Source organism: Bombus huntii, chromosome 8, assembly GCF_024542735.1.
Source record: "Bombus huntii isolate Logan2020A chromosome 8, iyBomHunt1.1, whole genome shotgun sequence".
Lineage (NCBI taxonomy): Eukaryota > Metazoa > Arthropoda > Insecta > Hymenoptera > Apidae > Bombus > Bombus huntii.
The window spans coordinates 1,362,640-1,378,981 of record NC_066245.1 but is presented as its reverse complement, the minus strand read 5'-3'; the positions used below and the strand labels follow the sequence as shown (position 1 = coordinate 1,378,981).

Here is a 16,342-nt window from a genome sequence, read left to right as displayed (position 1 = left end):
TACTTTACAATATACTTGTCGAATCTTTGTGTCGATTTTAAATCACCGAAGAAAATTATTATATATATAAATTGGAGATACTTTTGAAATTTTATGCACGTAAGGACAGTCATATATAAAATTACTATATAAGATATATCGTATATAGAGGAATACAATAGATACACGCGGCTATACAACGGAAGGAACAAGGTGAATAAAAGATTTCTTAAAATGATTTGCCTCGACAACGTACGTACTACCTGAGCTTCTGAGGGTAACGGCGTAAAGGCTGGAGCGTCGCACCTGTTGCTTCAGTTCTTAGCACCAAATCGAAGGCCCCGACTCCGACAAGATACCATAAAATGGAATTTCATAAAGTGTATTTGGAAGCTGCAGGTATATACGTATCTACTTACCGTAGGTATACATGCCCTTCTGTTACATCGATCTCTGGCGTAGTTCGCTATGTGCACGTACCGTCGCACGATCACGCCGAAAGTATTGTATATTACCGTGCACCTGGCACACGTAAGCACTGCTTTTTCAACGGAACGAGATCGATAAACTTTGGTTTTAACGCTCTCGAGCCTGAGATCAGATTCGATGAAAAACCATTATCGTTCGCGCTACATTAACAAATTAGTTCGAACGGGACACGACGAGGTGATAACGTAGGATTTATATTTTCCCTTGATCTTCGTGAATATCAGGGATTAATTTACCGCTAGATTGCGATCAATATGAACGGTTTGATCGCGCGGAATGAACGCTCGTTCGAATCCATCGTTACTGGAGCTCCTCCGTACGGTGCACCTATTCCTCCGGACGGGGTAAAAAATGTTGAGGCCAGGCCAGCGTGGGGTCCGGACTTATGCACGCTTCAAGAACTCGGACACTTTAGATTTAACCGAGCGCTCGTACGAATAAACAATCCGCGCACCGGTGTTGCGGATTTATTAATTAGAGTCGTTAAAATCGCTCATCGCACGAATGTTTTGGCTGTTTCACCATTCGCATAATTAACGTTTTACGTGCTAATTGAACATTTAGGTGTCCTAACGACAGTCGTCGATGATCCTACCGACGATACGTGCTACTTTAATAGCGCCTGACGATGTTTAAATTACTTCAATTACATCTTTGCTACGTAATAGCGGTCGGGCAGGATATGATATGATCGGAACATTAGAACTAATTATAGGTATGTATCCGTAATGTAACGTTTGTGACGTACTTTGAATTAAACGCGATGGAAATTAGATGAATTAAAAACGTATCGTGCTTCGACTATTTTACATACAAGATATTTAGACGGAACATTTACATATATCTCCGTTTCAAAGTATTTCATTGTAAGATCAGAGTTTTTATAAAAAAGGAAAAAGAATCGTAATATCGGTTATGTTTTATCGCGCGTTTTAACACTCATAACCAGCTGAAGTTACACCTAAGTTCTAGCAATTCCAAATCAACGATCCGATAAGATCCCTTTTAAACAACTCTCACATAGTCAAAGTCGAATAGTCGGAATTTAAAGTTTCTTCGAGCGAACCTCTATTTCCTAAACAGATGCAACGTTACTCGTTTATCTCGCAAACAGCAAGATCAACGAGAAGATTAACTCGGGGCGTTGTTACAATGGCCTGGAATTTAGTAATCTGTACAGATTTCAATGATCGTTCCCCGAATCACGCTGCTTTTCTCTGTACTATATCAGGATACAAAGGTTAAACCGCGCGAGATCAATCACCGACAACTTTCCCGTCCTATCGAGCTTTTTCGGAAAGATTGAAAGTACTCTTGGCTGTTTGCACGCGTAGTCGCGGCCGACGAATCCAAAGGAGGCACGAATCGCGTATATCTATCCAGGAGGCAAGGTGGCTCCGAGCAGGTTTTCGAGCCGATATCATTTGTATCTCCCGCGGCCACGACCTGAAGGCCTCTTACACCCGGACCGCCCCTCCTTCGTGCCTCTCTTATCCCAAACGATCGTCTACCTAATATTTATTTCGCATAGGCTCTTCTTTGATTTTATTTGGATATCGTGTGCGCGTTTAACGGTCGGCGTATCTCATCGGGCCGTTACGCACGTTTACGCGTCGAGCATCGCGCCGCGGCAGCCACGGTAAAACCGACCTTTTATCTGCGATAGCAACCGAACCGGACCCAACAGGGGTAACTTAACACCTGAAGATGGGTGCGTGCGCGCCTCTTAAGTACATACTCGCAGTTACGTTTTTGCGTAGACACTCGATACCGATGCATCGTTCGAACGTCTATTGTACATTTTACTCTTACACTCGAGTGAATTTTTATGCACCTATCTGAATCGAAATTTTTCCATTCATATACATTTTAACACATTCGTCGATGATTGGGTTTTATTATATGTGCTGTATACGTAGAACGTCGCGCGGAATTTTTGCGGAACGTTGCGGAACAGTGGCATGTGCGAAGAAAGACGCGGAAGTAAATTGGTAAACGTATAGCAAAATACAAAATTACGACAGACTGATTTTTTATTTAATACGCGCAATGGTTAAAGGGCTTCGCCAAAAAATCATCGAATATCGCGTCACTGAATGTTTACTCAAACCGAAGAACTCTGTACTACGATTGCTGTAACAAAATTCTCTACAGAGCGAAGAGATAGTCTAATAAATAAGTAAGACAAGTTGGAGAATTATTTTCTATAAAACGGTGCGTCTTTGTATTTACGACAAAGGGCGTATGAAACGAATTTCTGTATTGTTTTGGAGGAATTAATTCAGAGTTGTTACGTGGGTATAGATATCACATGTGTAAATAATGAGTAGCAGCACCGGGAGCATTCATCACGACAAACAGCAGCAACGCCAAAACGGTTTATCTACGATAAACGGACTCTGGCACGTGTAACGTAACACCTTAAATTCATATATGTTCGTACGAATGATCGTACGTCTGGATTATAACAACACATTATACATACAATGAACTATACGCTTACCTACCAGTTTCACATTACTGTTGCCTGCGTATACACCCTAAATGTCTCTCATGGATTTGAGTGAAAATTAAACGTTCCAAACGTAAAAGACAAATTAATGCAACATTTCGCTGTAACGTTTATAACATATACGTGTATATAGAATTGTTACGTGGTAATTATCCTTAAGTTTTAGAATGTTTAAAAAATTGTCTATTTCCAACTTGAATTTGCTAATCGGACGATTTTATTTAAAAAATTAAGCAAACACAGATAACGATAAGATTCGGCAATTTCTTTCGGTCGCCTTCGAGAAAGCTATGTTTTTTGCTTGTTCGAGGAAGCCACGCTTCTAATGATCGCTTTAAAAAAGGCTGATGTATCAGTTCGAGGCGAGGCCGAGGGTTAAAAAGTCAAGCAAAGCTCGACCATGGGTACACGTTGGCTGCAAGAAGGAGCAGCATCATCTGCAAAACTCTTTCACCCGCCATAAAGGTTATCAAGGGGCCCGGCACGTGTAACTTAACACCTTAAACTGTTCGTATATACGCGTATAAGGGATTCGTAACACGTTTGAACGCGACCGTGCGGATGCAACCGCACGGACGCGCCGGCGAGGCCCGAGCAGAGCTGGCCATCTCGGCAGATACATTCGAACGTTGGTGCATCGGTGAACGAGAGAAGGAAAGAGAGGCACCGAGAGCCGAGAGAAAGACGAGGCCGTGTCTGCGGTCGTGACTGCCCGTGACATACACGCTCACGTTATACATACATCTCTCGCCGAAGCTGCCACGGACTTTCCACGCGGCATTCGGTTACCCCGATGATCACACTACCAGCGATCATCATCCACCAACCAGCCGAGCAAACAAATTTAGCCAGGCCGGTGACGATAAAAATTATTATCGGGCTCGATCGTCGTCTTTCCCCTTGTTCAGCAAGTGTACACGAGAGACGAAAAAAAGTTATCGCTTCGTTGGTACGATCAGTGCGATACCTGTATCGTTTCGCAAATTATCAACCGTGATAGGCGGAGAAGCGTTACCATGAGAAATTACACGTCTCGTGATTAATATCGATAGGTTTGATTACAACGCGATTGTAACTGTTAATGCTTGAATGGATTACCAGAAAAATAATTTAACAGAATCCAATTTGGTCAAAAGCAACGTTTAATACCGTTCAGGATAAAATACGAACGAACTTGTTACTCTGACCTATCTCATTTACATCGACAACTCCGTACGTTTCTCGACGTTTAATAAGATATGCGATGGTAAGTGACGCTGGTCGTGCGATTTAATAAAGATATACGATGTAGCTTCTTTTACGATATACGAAAGATCGGCACGTAATAAGTTAAAAGTCTCGAAATTGTATCTTCGACCATGACAATGCTCCCCCCTTGTAACTCTTGATCGAATTGCATTCTTGGCGCTAGAGCTGATTCGAAACCACGCGTCACGTATTACCTTCGATGCGTTTTCTCACGCGGTCGGGAGAATGAAGCGAGGCAAAGGATTGGAAAGGTTGTAGATAATAGGCGGGATGGCAAGGTAGCAACGGAGGGAGGGGTAACAGAAGATCTTCATCTGTAACATCGCAAATTGAACGAGGATTTGCTGCGACCACGAGCTTCCACCGCAAATGAATGCATATCTCGCGGTATCGATGGTAATACACGTATCCTCTGATTTAAATTACTCGGAACTGCCAGGCTTCCTGCAATTTACAAGTCGCTCGCCCAAAGTAGTATCGCGCTATACGTCTATGTAAATAACTATGAAAGCTTAAAGTTGAATCTCTGCAAACAGTTATCGACCCGTTAAATAGAAGAAGTTTATCAAATATCGGAAAAGTGAAATTAGGCGAATGAAAGTGCCTACAAACGTTTCATTTATTTCGATACATTGGATGGAAATTCGATTACAAACGTCATCTGTGTTCGCGAAAATTTCAAAAGTTTTACTTCTTAAATACTGGACGCGTACGTACGTGCCCGATGAACGTCATTAACGTCCATTTACGAACAACATATTCATGGGCATCGCGCAACTGACAAACGAATTATAAAAGCGCGTAAAAGAAGAAAAAAGAAAAAAAATATACGGTTCTATCTCAAAGACACGACGTTATTCCATTCTTTTACGGCAAAGACAGAATTTTTGAACCGGGTATCAGCTGTGACGATCCATTTATCCTTCGGAAGCAACAAACTTTTATTCGAAATGCTGCATCATCATCGTATTATCAATTATCTGTTATAGTAACGAATGAATCTAAATCGCCACTTAATTAAACTATTAAATATGAATATTGATTTCCTTCGTCTTCTGACGTTGGTCATTGAAAGAAAAGTATTCGGCTACTTTTAGTAACTCTACAAAGTCGAGTGTTTTGTATCGCACACAGTTAGCTTATACGAATTGCGTAAAATTGCGATAAAACGCGTGCGTACATCGTGACACGTAGAAAAAACGTAGAGAACGCGCAAGACAGATCGATGGAAATATACGATAGCGGATAGGAGAATCGTGGTGGCTGTAACACGAAATACGTACGCTATCTTGAAGCGTGTAAGATCCTGGAGATGGAACGTAGTCCGATCTGTCGAGGGCGTGATTCCATTTCAATATCAGTCCATCTGCGGTTCTACGCAGACACCAATCTCCGTAACACTGGATTCGTCGAATATGAACTATATCTCGCTATTGTATTTTCGCAAACAGAATAAATTATCTATTCCATGAGAAACTCGATCGTAAGTCGATAATAGAAAATGTCATCTGTCATTCGAGGAGACGAACACGGAAACAAATGGAAGTGGTTGATAGAAAGGACATTTTTTGCATCTATCGACTCTCTAAGCAAAAGATAGATGCAACCCGGTTGAATGCAGCTGCAAATTTGCGCACACGGTCGAGCATCGAGATTGTGTTTCAAACTGTTTAGCAGGTGTGCTTCGGTTCGTAAAGCAAGGGTTGGGCTACCTCCACATACAGATTACACCTGGAACGAACGTCTTCGTCTATTGTTTTTTTCCTGTTCCTTCGTACCCACCCACTGCTATCAGCGTGCACACTCGTATTCTTCCTGTGTCACATGCATACGGTACAATAGGTGCACCTTTCAAAAGGTAACACCGCTAATTGGGGACGCGCTGAACATTTGTAGCAGAGAAACAGACAGACAGAAGGCGCAGTGCCTTAATTGTCACCTTCCTCTTCGAGATTGTATGGCATACCAAGCATGAAGCAATGCTTGCTCGTATGAAAACTCGCTACTAAGGATGTGAAATGGTTACGTCTACCGTGACGATGCTGGCTATATAATTAATACTTTCTACGGCAAGCTTTCGCAATAATCAACAATCTACATACGCAAGAAGCTTCTTACGGAATTCGTTTCTGTATAAATGAAGTTCTTTTTAATGGCGAAAAATGCTGAAATATTTCAAATACCAAATATAAACAATGCGACGAAACATTTCGTAATTCTTAAACGTACAAACCGTTCGTCTTTCAGAGGAGGTTAAACTTTTATTCCATCGAATCTACGATCTACTGAAAAATCGTAAAAGCTCCATCGTTCGATTATCTGCAATTTTTGCTGACTCGATTCTCGGTCCTCCCTTCGAACACTGGATTTTCAGTTTTCTCGAAAGTTGTTTCTCGTTTTTTGAGGACAACCGTGACATACAAGTTGCCGACTTATTGCCCGAGTTGTCCTCTCTTTTGTCGGGTTACATCAACGCCAGTTTACACACTAGAATTATACCGTTGATATCGAATTCGTCTTTGCTCTTATATCAGGAACTAAAATTAAAAAATTGAATTTTACGAACCGTGGAACAGTTTGCTCCTCTAATTTTAATTTGATTCTACTCTGTTCGAGTAAATGGAGTTTGGATAAAAGAAATTTACATCCGTGTTGAACAAGCATTTTTATCTCATTCTACCGGATACGAGTGTAGTTTGGAGAACCATACTGATATTCGATTTTTTTAAAAGGCACGCATACTCGATTGAAACCGTTAAAATTTCAAACATAAAGTCGTTGAAAGAAATCGTTATAAACTCGTGGTCGATCCGTGTCTGCCGAAGAAGCTACAGCGGAGAAGTATAAAGTATTCCTTTCGTTCCCTACTCGTTGGATAGGAAAAGAGGGTGAAGCTCGGTTGTGAGTAGCAGCGGCGAACGTAGTAGTAACGAACGGGCACGTGAGTACGTAAGAGGCTGAGTTAGGTACTAGATAGGTACGCAGGCTAACCCCGGTAGATCGGAGATCGGAGTAAAGTTGTGCAGGATAAACGACGAAAGAAGAGTGGAGAGGAGAGGAGAGGATGGCAGAGGAGTTAAAGGAAGAAGAGACCATCGAGCCGCCACCGTCGTCGTCGTCGTCGCCGCGGCGCGGCGCGTTAAGCCAGTAGGTAGAGTCTAAGTCACCGGCAACAACGAACGTTCAGAGAGCTCAGTGATTACGAGGCTGATTGGCCGCCGCGAGATGAGACGGCGGCGTCCGTCCTGTCGACCACAGCTCGTGACGGAACAAGCGCGCACAAGGTTTTTCTTATTTATTCGTATTGTGCTCGCGGCCGCACTCTTGCTTGGCTTTGCGACTGCAACCGGGATACGACTGCAAGCAAATGCGGACGCAGGGAGCTGCCGGGGCGAACGACGAAACGAGACGGCGGGAAAAGAAAAGGGAAAGGAACAAAGACGAATATACCCTTAGCCAACGTATATAATTTCATATCGTGGCGACCCGGTGCGCCGCGTAGGGATAGGCGCCACGCCCACCTGTGTGTCTCTTGGGCTGGCGCCCGTCGTGTCTCCTTTCGCTTCACCGACGGTTGTTGAAGCTTCTGCCGTTTGCTGCCTCTTCTTTCTTCCTTTGCTCCATCGAGTTGCTCCTTTCTCCTCCATTTACCACCCTCGACTCTCTTTTCTCTCCCTTCCATCCCTGTTTCACCGTAGCTATCTGTCTTTCCGTTTACTTATTTCTCCTTCTTTCTCCTCTCCTTTCTCTTCACCTCTCCTTCCCCCTTCTTTTCCGTCACGGCGATATCCTCTACTCTATCCTTTGCTCTGTCAACTCCGTTCCATCATGGGTTCAAGCTTGAATCCGCTCAATTTCCGCGACAACGCCGGCGAATCTGCAAAACCGCAACGCGTGACGACCTAACTGCTTTTCGTTTGAGACCTCAGAGTTAATCGGCGAGCTCCTACGGGTGTCTCGGCTTTCTATCTTCCCTTTTGCTGCTCGGGAAGCCGCGCGCGCCGTTCCATTTCACGCGACCGGTGAAACGATCGTCCCTACGTCCGTATTTCTTTTAACTTACTTTCTCGCCAACTTTGGCGTCGTTGTACGTATGATTTGAAATTCGGGATTGCCGCATAATGAGGCTCGTTGCTGTATAAAGTGTAGCCATATTTTTACACGATGCTCGTCGTACCTTCTTCGTTCATCCTGTTGATTTATCCTGGTGTAATATAGACTCGCAGGTATACCGAAAGGTTAAGATTTAACGTAAAGATATAGCTTCAATGTGTAAGTTATAGGCGGTACTATTCTGCTAATGAACTACTTGATCAATGGGGGTGCCTTGCTGAAGAAAGCGTAAGTCATAATACCGACTGTTACTGTCTGCAAGCTATTTCATTGTAAGTAAAGTACGAGACGAGGATAAAGCGCGAAGAAAGAAGCGAAGAACAGAAAATAGAATATACATAAAGGAGAAAAATTAACACGAGTATAAAGATCAAAGAATTTTTTTAAGTATTACAATATCATAAACAAAAGTCGTAAGATATTTGTAACAATACAAAACGAAAATGTCGAAAGATGTAGTTGTTGCTGTATCTTGCTTGTCGCAAACTTATTAAAGTAAAGAAAAATTTGTAAGTAGACGGTTTTCAAAGGTTTCGTCTGTTAAGTATTTCTATTCCTATAGGGGGACAAAACAAAATCGTACGAAGAAAATTTATGAAGCAAAGACGTACTATGTACAAGCAGCCGTGCTTCTTATTATAACAAAGAATCTCCGCTGTAACGAGAACTCGACAAGAAGTAGAAGAATGCGTCTTTCTCGTTCCATTCGATCGGATATGCAGACACACGCGTACTCTGCATTGTGAAAGAATGACTTTATGTTTATTCACTTTGATAGTTCAAGGAACCCAGTGAGATGTTACAGTAAGAATTAGAAATTTCGCTCTTAACGGAAATACGGTCGAGTACGTCCTATTACAAATATAATAAATAAACGATTTGTTTATAGAAGGCAAAAGCAAATTAAGATATTATCCTAATATGGCATAACATTTGAAATAAAAGTAAATTAAGAATTGAAGATCAATTTGATCAGAATTTATTGCAATTATTGTTCGCCGTATACACGGCGTTCAAATATTTACACAAAGTCGTAGCTCGAGATGACGCTCACGCAACTATGATCGTTACTGATAAGTAAAATCAGATACGTTATAGTCTATATTCAGGATACGGAGGGAAACATACCGCTGTTGTTAGATCAACATACACGAAACACAAACGGAAGAAAAGAACGAAAGTAAAATTAACACATTGATATATGTAGTACTGGGAGAATCGAGCCACTCGTCTTACCACTGATTGCGTCCTCACGTACAGTTCGAATTGCCGAACAAAATTGCCCGCGCGGACAAAAAATGCAGACAAGGCTGTAAAACAAGAAGGACGAGAAAAGAAAGAAACGAAGCAAATGGAAAGGATGAAAAGAGGGCCAGTGCGCCGCCGCAATGTCGATCGAACGAGATTTGCAAAAGGAGAGACCGCAACATGCGCCAAGTTATTTATAAAGCCGTGTTGCAAATCTTGGCATGCATTATCACCGGAATCATAAAGTTGCTACGTAAAGCTTCTTACCTATGAAACAGGAATAAAATTGTCCAAACACGATCTAATTTGCATGTGAAAAAATTATTGGAACGTTACCAGCTTGTCGTCTCAGGTAGCGAACATTACATCTCCTTGTATAAATTCGTTTCATTCCCTCGAGAAAGGAGAACGAGTGTAACCGAAAAGGAAAAAAAAAAAAAAAAAAAAAAGAAAAGGGAAAAGAAAAAGAAAACAGAAAGAGTTGCACATATTGGACAGACGAGCGGGAAAAGAGCAGGTGGGGAAGATAAGGACAGGGCAGAGAAGAAGAGAAACGATAGAAGGACAAGCGTACGGCCGCAACGCCGATCACGGGACCTTTGCGAAAGGGCAGAGGCTCGCGGGGAGAAAAACGAAGCGACTATGGAGTCGTCTGCGCTGTAGAGATACCAGAGCACACACGACGAGGAAGAAGATTATTGTGTAGCGCGAGAGGGTAGGGCATGACCCTGGGCGGCCACGAAGATCGGTACCACAGCAGCCTCGCCGCCACCATCCACGTTCGTACGTCTACACACGTGCAACGCACACGTGCGCCTTCCTCAACCACCGATCCGCAAGAACGATGTAGGCTCGAACAGCATAAACCGAGCACACGCGGTCTCGTGAGAGCAAGAAAACACAATGCACCGTCACGGCTTTCTTAATCGCTCTCGATCTACTCGTTTCCTGACACAAGGAAGGATACCTATACCGAGAACTTAATTTCGACGACTTTCTTGTCAGTTCATTCTTGCGTACCTTTTTTCGTCGAAACGGCGTTAATTTTCACACCATCTCGTAATTCTACGGAAAATTTAATACGCATCTCTATTCGTTAAGACTGCATATCACTGGTGACATTTTTGTTATCGCAATATAGTCATTTTTACGATTACAACTTCATTTATTGGAACGTAATTTTAATTGGTTCCCGATTGAACGACCTCCTATACAAATTTCATTATTTATGCTTCATTTATATTCACAGCTTCATCCTTGTTCAGACAAACGGCTATTGTTGAAATACGTGTTATCGTAGTTGACAGTATTGTCGAACGATCGACATGAAATTTAGCTTCGGTCGTAGACAACAAGGCTGCTACTTATTCTTTAAGAGTTTGTCCTACAATACTATAAAGCATATATGTATATTAGAAATACGCTTAACGCTGATCACCGTTCGAATTGTTTAAAAGATATACGTAAAAATACAATTAATCTCGTATCAATTTCGACATACGATGGCTACTTAAAGGCGAATATCGATAGTCTGAGAATAATATCACACGGATTGTGTAAGAACTCGATTGTTTCGCGTAGCTTGGCGAATAGCCCGTAGCCATGGGTAACACGTGGGACGGTGCGTATTCTCGAGAGCGCGTCGAATAGTGCCAGTTTACCGATCGGAGCTCGAGTCAAAGGCAACATAGCGAATGTAACTAAATCAAGCAGCATACACGGTTCGGCGGTGCAGACACAGGCGTTACGAGAGCGAACAAACACAACGCCCGTCACGTATTTCTTAATCGTTCTCGATCTATCCGTACCGTAATTTCGACACCGGTACACGTCCATTACATACGTATTTATGCATCTTATATGGACACTTACGTACAGATCATGTACGTGTTAGCGTTCTATATCCTACACGGACTCTTGGTGTACCCAGAGCTTACCCCCTCATTCCACGGGTCAATGGCTCGATGCCTCGACTTTGCTCCGATCTGCTTCGCTCCGCTCTGCTTCGTACCACCTCTTTTCTTTCCCCCTTGTGCCTCCTCCGCCGTGAGAGGCATCGTCTCCTCCCCACATACGCTGTTTCAACTCTACTTCGTTCGTTCGTGTTACTCTTGGCGAGAGCACCCTGCCGTTTCGGAGACTTCAATGCGCGACAGCTCCTCTTTTCTCGACTCTCCTCTCTCTCCTCTCTGGCACCTCTTCGCTTCCCCATTCCTCCTCCCCACCATCTGCCTTCTGCCTACTCTTTCGCCAAGCTTGTACCTTCCCCTTTTCCTCGGCCACGTATTTCTCTGACCAACAGGTATTTTTCTACCGCCGCTTTTCCTTTCGCATGTACGTCGTGTGTGTGATAAGTGCGTTGCGATTCGATGATATAATGATTTACTGAAGCGCGTGTACGAAAGTGCCGAGAGCGTGATTATTATTGTCGGTGATTATCGACGTTGTTATTAGCTACATGGTGGGAACATTAGAGCAAAAATGTTCGAAGCCCTGTAATTCTGAATCTTTTTTGCACTGAATTTGTTCTCGCAAGGTTACATTCATAAAACGACTTCTCCCTTCTAGAAAGTTAACTCGATATATTTTCATCCGAATCGCATTTATCGATCTATTATACTTTGCTCTTGTATTTCGTCGTTATTCGCTTATTCTACCTGTCGTACATTCAATTTTTTCATATTTTTCAGAAATCAAATTTACCGATATCTTTGATATTTGATAATATCAGTATCAATCCGAGTAATGAAATACAGTAGATACTTGCACAATTGTTATATTTGTTACTTTGCTCTGTAGTCTGGTATTGTTCAGTGTCGAAACAGCGTTTAAATTAAGACGCGATACAATCATAATAGGTACGAGATAAGCCTTAAAACTGCTAACCGAAAATTACTTTTCAAACTTGAAACGTGCAACACACTGGATCGTTCCGTAAGATTATAATTTATCTCCGGTTGATATAGAGTCCGCATCGATGATTGTGTGCAAAAGACATTCTGACTGTCCGAAAGAACGATTTCTTAGTACATGCTTCTTCGGTAGATGATGAAACTACAACGATACGCGGTGTACCAATAACATACCGACGAGATAACGTCGAGTCATTCGGAGAGGAGCGAACGTCTAAGATACCATACGTACAGCCACGGAACGTTAGGCAGCGAGCTTCGACGAATTGGAGCACGAACAGTATTGTATTCACATCCGGAGCATAGGCTTCTTTGAAACGAGCAACAACGCGTATACGGCGTTGCTCGCAAAAACGTAATTGGTAGGCACTGAAGCTGTGATTATTCGAGTAGAATTTCACGGAATGGAGCTAAATGGGTTTGAGGAACAAACAATTTACGCTGGGCAGCACCAGCTGATTGCTCATAAAGTCGTGTAAGTATAAAGTATCGGTGGATGTTTGTTCTTTACCGGACCGATGACGCGGTCGTCGTCCTCCATTCTTGATTCTTCTTTGACACGGACGTTCGTCGGATTTTGATCAGAATTTTCACGCCTTCGTTTGCCGTCAGAGAAAAAGTGCCTCGCCAAAGTCCATAGAAACAGATACTTTCATTGGGATATCCGTGCAGCTCGTAAAGAACAATGTAAGAAAGCACACGATTTTCGTTTTCTTTCGAAATTCTATTAAGTCGATTTCCTACGAAACATTACGTAATACGTTACAATGTAAATGGAAACGTATTTTACGTCAAGATATTGGTTTTAGTAAATCAACCAAGGAAATACGGACTTTCGTGTCTGAAAGATAAATATCGCGTTTTATTGCCAGCTTCCTAGATTAAAAATTGACAAGGTGATTTAATTTTACTAATTAGTCGGCGAAAATGTTTGTTGTGAGTGGGCGAGTTCATCGAAGAACAGGGCAATAATTATTCTTCCTTACTATGTCTAATACATTCCATCGTATAATCGACGCTGGAATTTTTCATCAAAGGTAATAACTTCAAACGATTCTTTTTTTTTTTTTAATTATCGTTTATTACACGTAACCACTAGTGGAAGGAATATCGAAATAACCACAAACGCAACAATAAAATCTATCTTCGGTATAAACATGCATTGGCGTACTCCTGCCTGATTGGATATAAAAACAAAGTAGAAGAAACGCCTTTATTCCGTTTATTCGATAATTACATCGGGAACACCGACGAACAATCGAAATATTAAATTCCATTAAAATATTCGCCCGCGCAGTACGCAACGAAAGGCAATCGTATTTTACTCATGGACTGAATTACGAAACTAATAATCGATCGGAATGCGCTTCTTTCGTTCGTTTCATACAGCCAATCGTCGTACGATTTTTATTCGTGCAAATAGCATTTTGGAAGTTACATTCCACAAGCTCGTTACGTATCGATAAATAACAGCGTGTGCATAAGAAATCGATGTACGTCGATACTAGGAACGTATCTCGACCCATATAACGTGTTCGACTATCGACATTCCAGTTAGCAGAAACGTAACGTCGAGTCTGCTTCTTGGAAAGGAGAAAATAAGGAAGCTAGCAGAAAAATTCGCTACGGTTAAGCGCTAATCGCACGTGAATACGTCGAATTTTAACCGCAACTAACACGCTTACAATTAAAATACGATTTGAAGGGAGCAATTTTTTAGAACACCCTGTGTCGGGTCATTTGAAACGTTGCTTAAACGATGAGAAATTTCCCGTTGTTAATAAGAAAATATCACTTTAAACTGTCTCGCTGTGATTCACGATTGAGCGGTCGTGCGAATGTCTATGTGAAGAAAAAGAAAGAAAGGGAAAAGAAAAGAAAGAAAGAACCGTAAGTCCACCGATCAGGGACCATGGATGTCCATGGACTCCTGGCCGATTCCCATCTCCCCATGCTCCTTGGAAACAAGGAACAAACTGTAGCATCGGACAGCGAAGGCTCCCACTTGTGGGAACCATCGTGCACCATGCCGTGCTCTCTGGACCACGAAGTGAAAGGTCTGACTCGGAGTTAACTGACTGACTCGCAGTGTATTTGAAGTGTACGGCCTGTGTGCAAGGTGATGTATCTCTACCGACTCTCGTACAGGAGGGCCGCACGAGAAACGGACGCACACGCACGCAAGTCGCGAGTTGCACGATGTACGGATACACGGAGATCCGCGGTTCTATTCCAGTATGCATCGTACATTCGTCTTACATGTGTATATATGTGTGTATATATACATATAGATGTGTATGTAGTTTACGCGCATACGTATCTATGTACATACGAGACGTTACGACCGCCATGGTAATCGGCCATAAACCGCGAAACTATCTCTACATACGCGTCGAGATGCTTGCATCTGCCATCCTGCACCTGCACTCGATCTTTGTTTATTGGAATCGTCGTGTTTTCTTGGATACCGGCAGAAGCGGAACGTAAGAAAGGAGTTTGCGCCTCTTCGTCTGCACAGTCAGGGAACAAAGCGTTTCATTGTCCTCCGCGTTAGGTTCGCGTATACGGATCGAGGCGGATCGTCGGGATTGAAAGTCGTTCGGCGGACTCGCTGGTTAGAAATTTTCATTGCTTCGATCGCTACTGTAATTTTACTCGTTCTGTACCGGCTGCAAGTTCTGACTGTTCCGTTCGAAAGCTATACGTTGCTGGATAGAAAATCGCGTGACTCGGAAGGAATGACGTTCAGACCGGATAATTCTTACTACTTGCTTGCAAAAGAATATCGACGTTATCGGTTGCTGTCTCTAATTTCGATACTCTATACCATAGTCAGACGTCTATCTATTAAAGTATCGACGAAAATTTACGATCATCGATGTCCTGTTTCGTCGTTTATTTTTTCTCCTATACAAATTATGCAGAAGCTCGGGGAAAAAGAGTGGACTCTATGGACAAGAACGAGGACGGTAAAGTCGAGCATCCGTCCTCCGAAAACGTCTCAACGTCTTTCCCGGCGGCCTTCATTTCGCATTTAATCCTGGAACTACCCTCGCGTATTTCGTAGTGAGCGGAGCGCAAAATACGCGAAAGACCAAAGACAACGCCCTTAGGTACTTATATACGATGTTGGTGGTAAAGATGAGACGTAAGAAGCGAGGGGGTTGGGAGTGCTCGAAGGTGGAACGAGGAGAATGGAGATGAGTATGGGGTGGGGGCTGGGTTGGCTAGGTATGTATAAGCAGAAGAAAGCGCGGGTCGATTAAAAGTAGCGAGGGTGTTTCTCCTCTCGTTACCGGAGAGCGAGCAAGCGGTAGCGGGACAGGGATGGAAAGATGGAGAAAGACGGAAAAGGATGAAAGCCGGTCGAAAGTCGAAGAAAGATGGATAGACCGGGAGAAGGTTAGCGTAAAGAAAGAAAGAGAGAAAGTGGGTAAGCGAGAAAGGGAGAGAAGTTGGAACGGCGGAAGAAGGTGGGCAGTGGTGTAAGACGAGGAGAGGGATAAAGCGAGAGAGAGAGAGAGAGAGAGAGAGAGAGAGCGAGAGTGAGGAAGAGCAAGGAAGAACAGAGGAGGAAGAAGAAAAGGGCTATAAAGCAAATGCGACGAACAGAGACAGGAATGTAGTTCTGATCCGGAGGGGTTCGTAAAACGCCGCGCCGCCTACGTTGGATCGCGAGGGGAGGACAGGGAAGAGAAGACTCAAGAATCTCAACCTTTATTTGGATTTAAGTAAGGAAAAGGGTTGTAAGATGTGTCGGATCTGGTGGATTCGGGGCCAGCCAGGACGAAGAGGAAGGGAAATTTCACGATGGCGTGGCGCATACGGAAGAAGCTCGAGG

The 16,342-nt window shown here is 43.0% G+C and overlaps 1 protein-coding gene and 1 long non-coding RNA gene across 4 annotated transcripts in view; one reads left to right on the top strand and one right to left on the bottom strand.

Moving 5' to 3' along the window:
• Positions 1–16,342, bottom strand: part of LOC126868756 (diacylglycerol lipase-beta-like) — a 136,629-nt gene that overhangs the window by 31,992 nt on the left and 88,295 nt on the right. The gene's annotated exons all lie outside the window — the stretch shown is intronic.
• The window catches only part of LOC126868759 (uncharacterized), a 66,452-nt gene that overhangs the window by 20,739 nt on the left and 29,371 nt on the right, over positions 1–16,342 (top strand). The window contains exon 1 of one of the 3 annotated variants that reach the window (XR_007690745.1): positions 14,577–16,341. The exons of the other annotated variants lie outside the window; for them this stretch is intronic. This is a non-coding gene — a long non-coding RNA (uncharacterized LOC126868759). Of the gene's footprint in view, positions 1–14,576; position 16,342 lie in introns of those variants that run through there. 3 annotated transcript variants of the gene reach the window in all.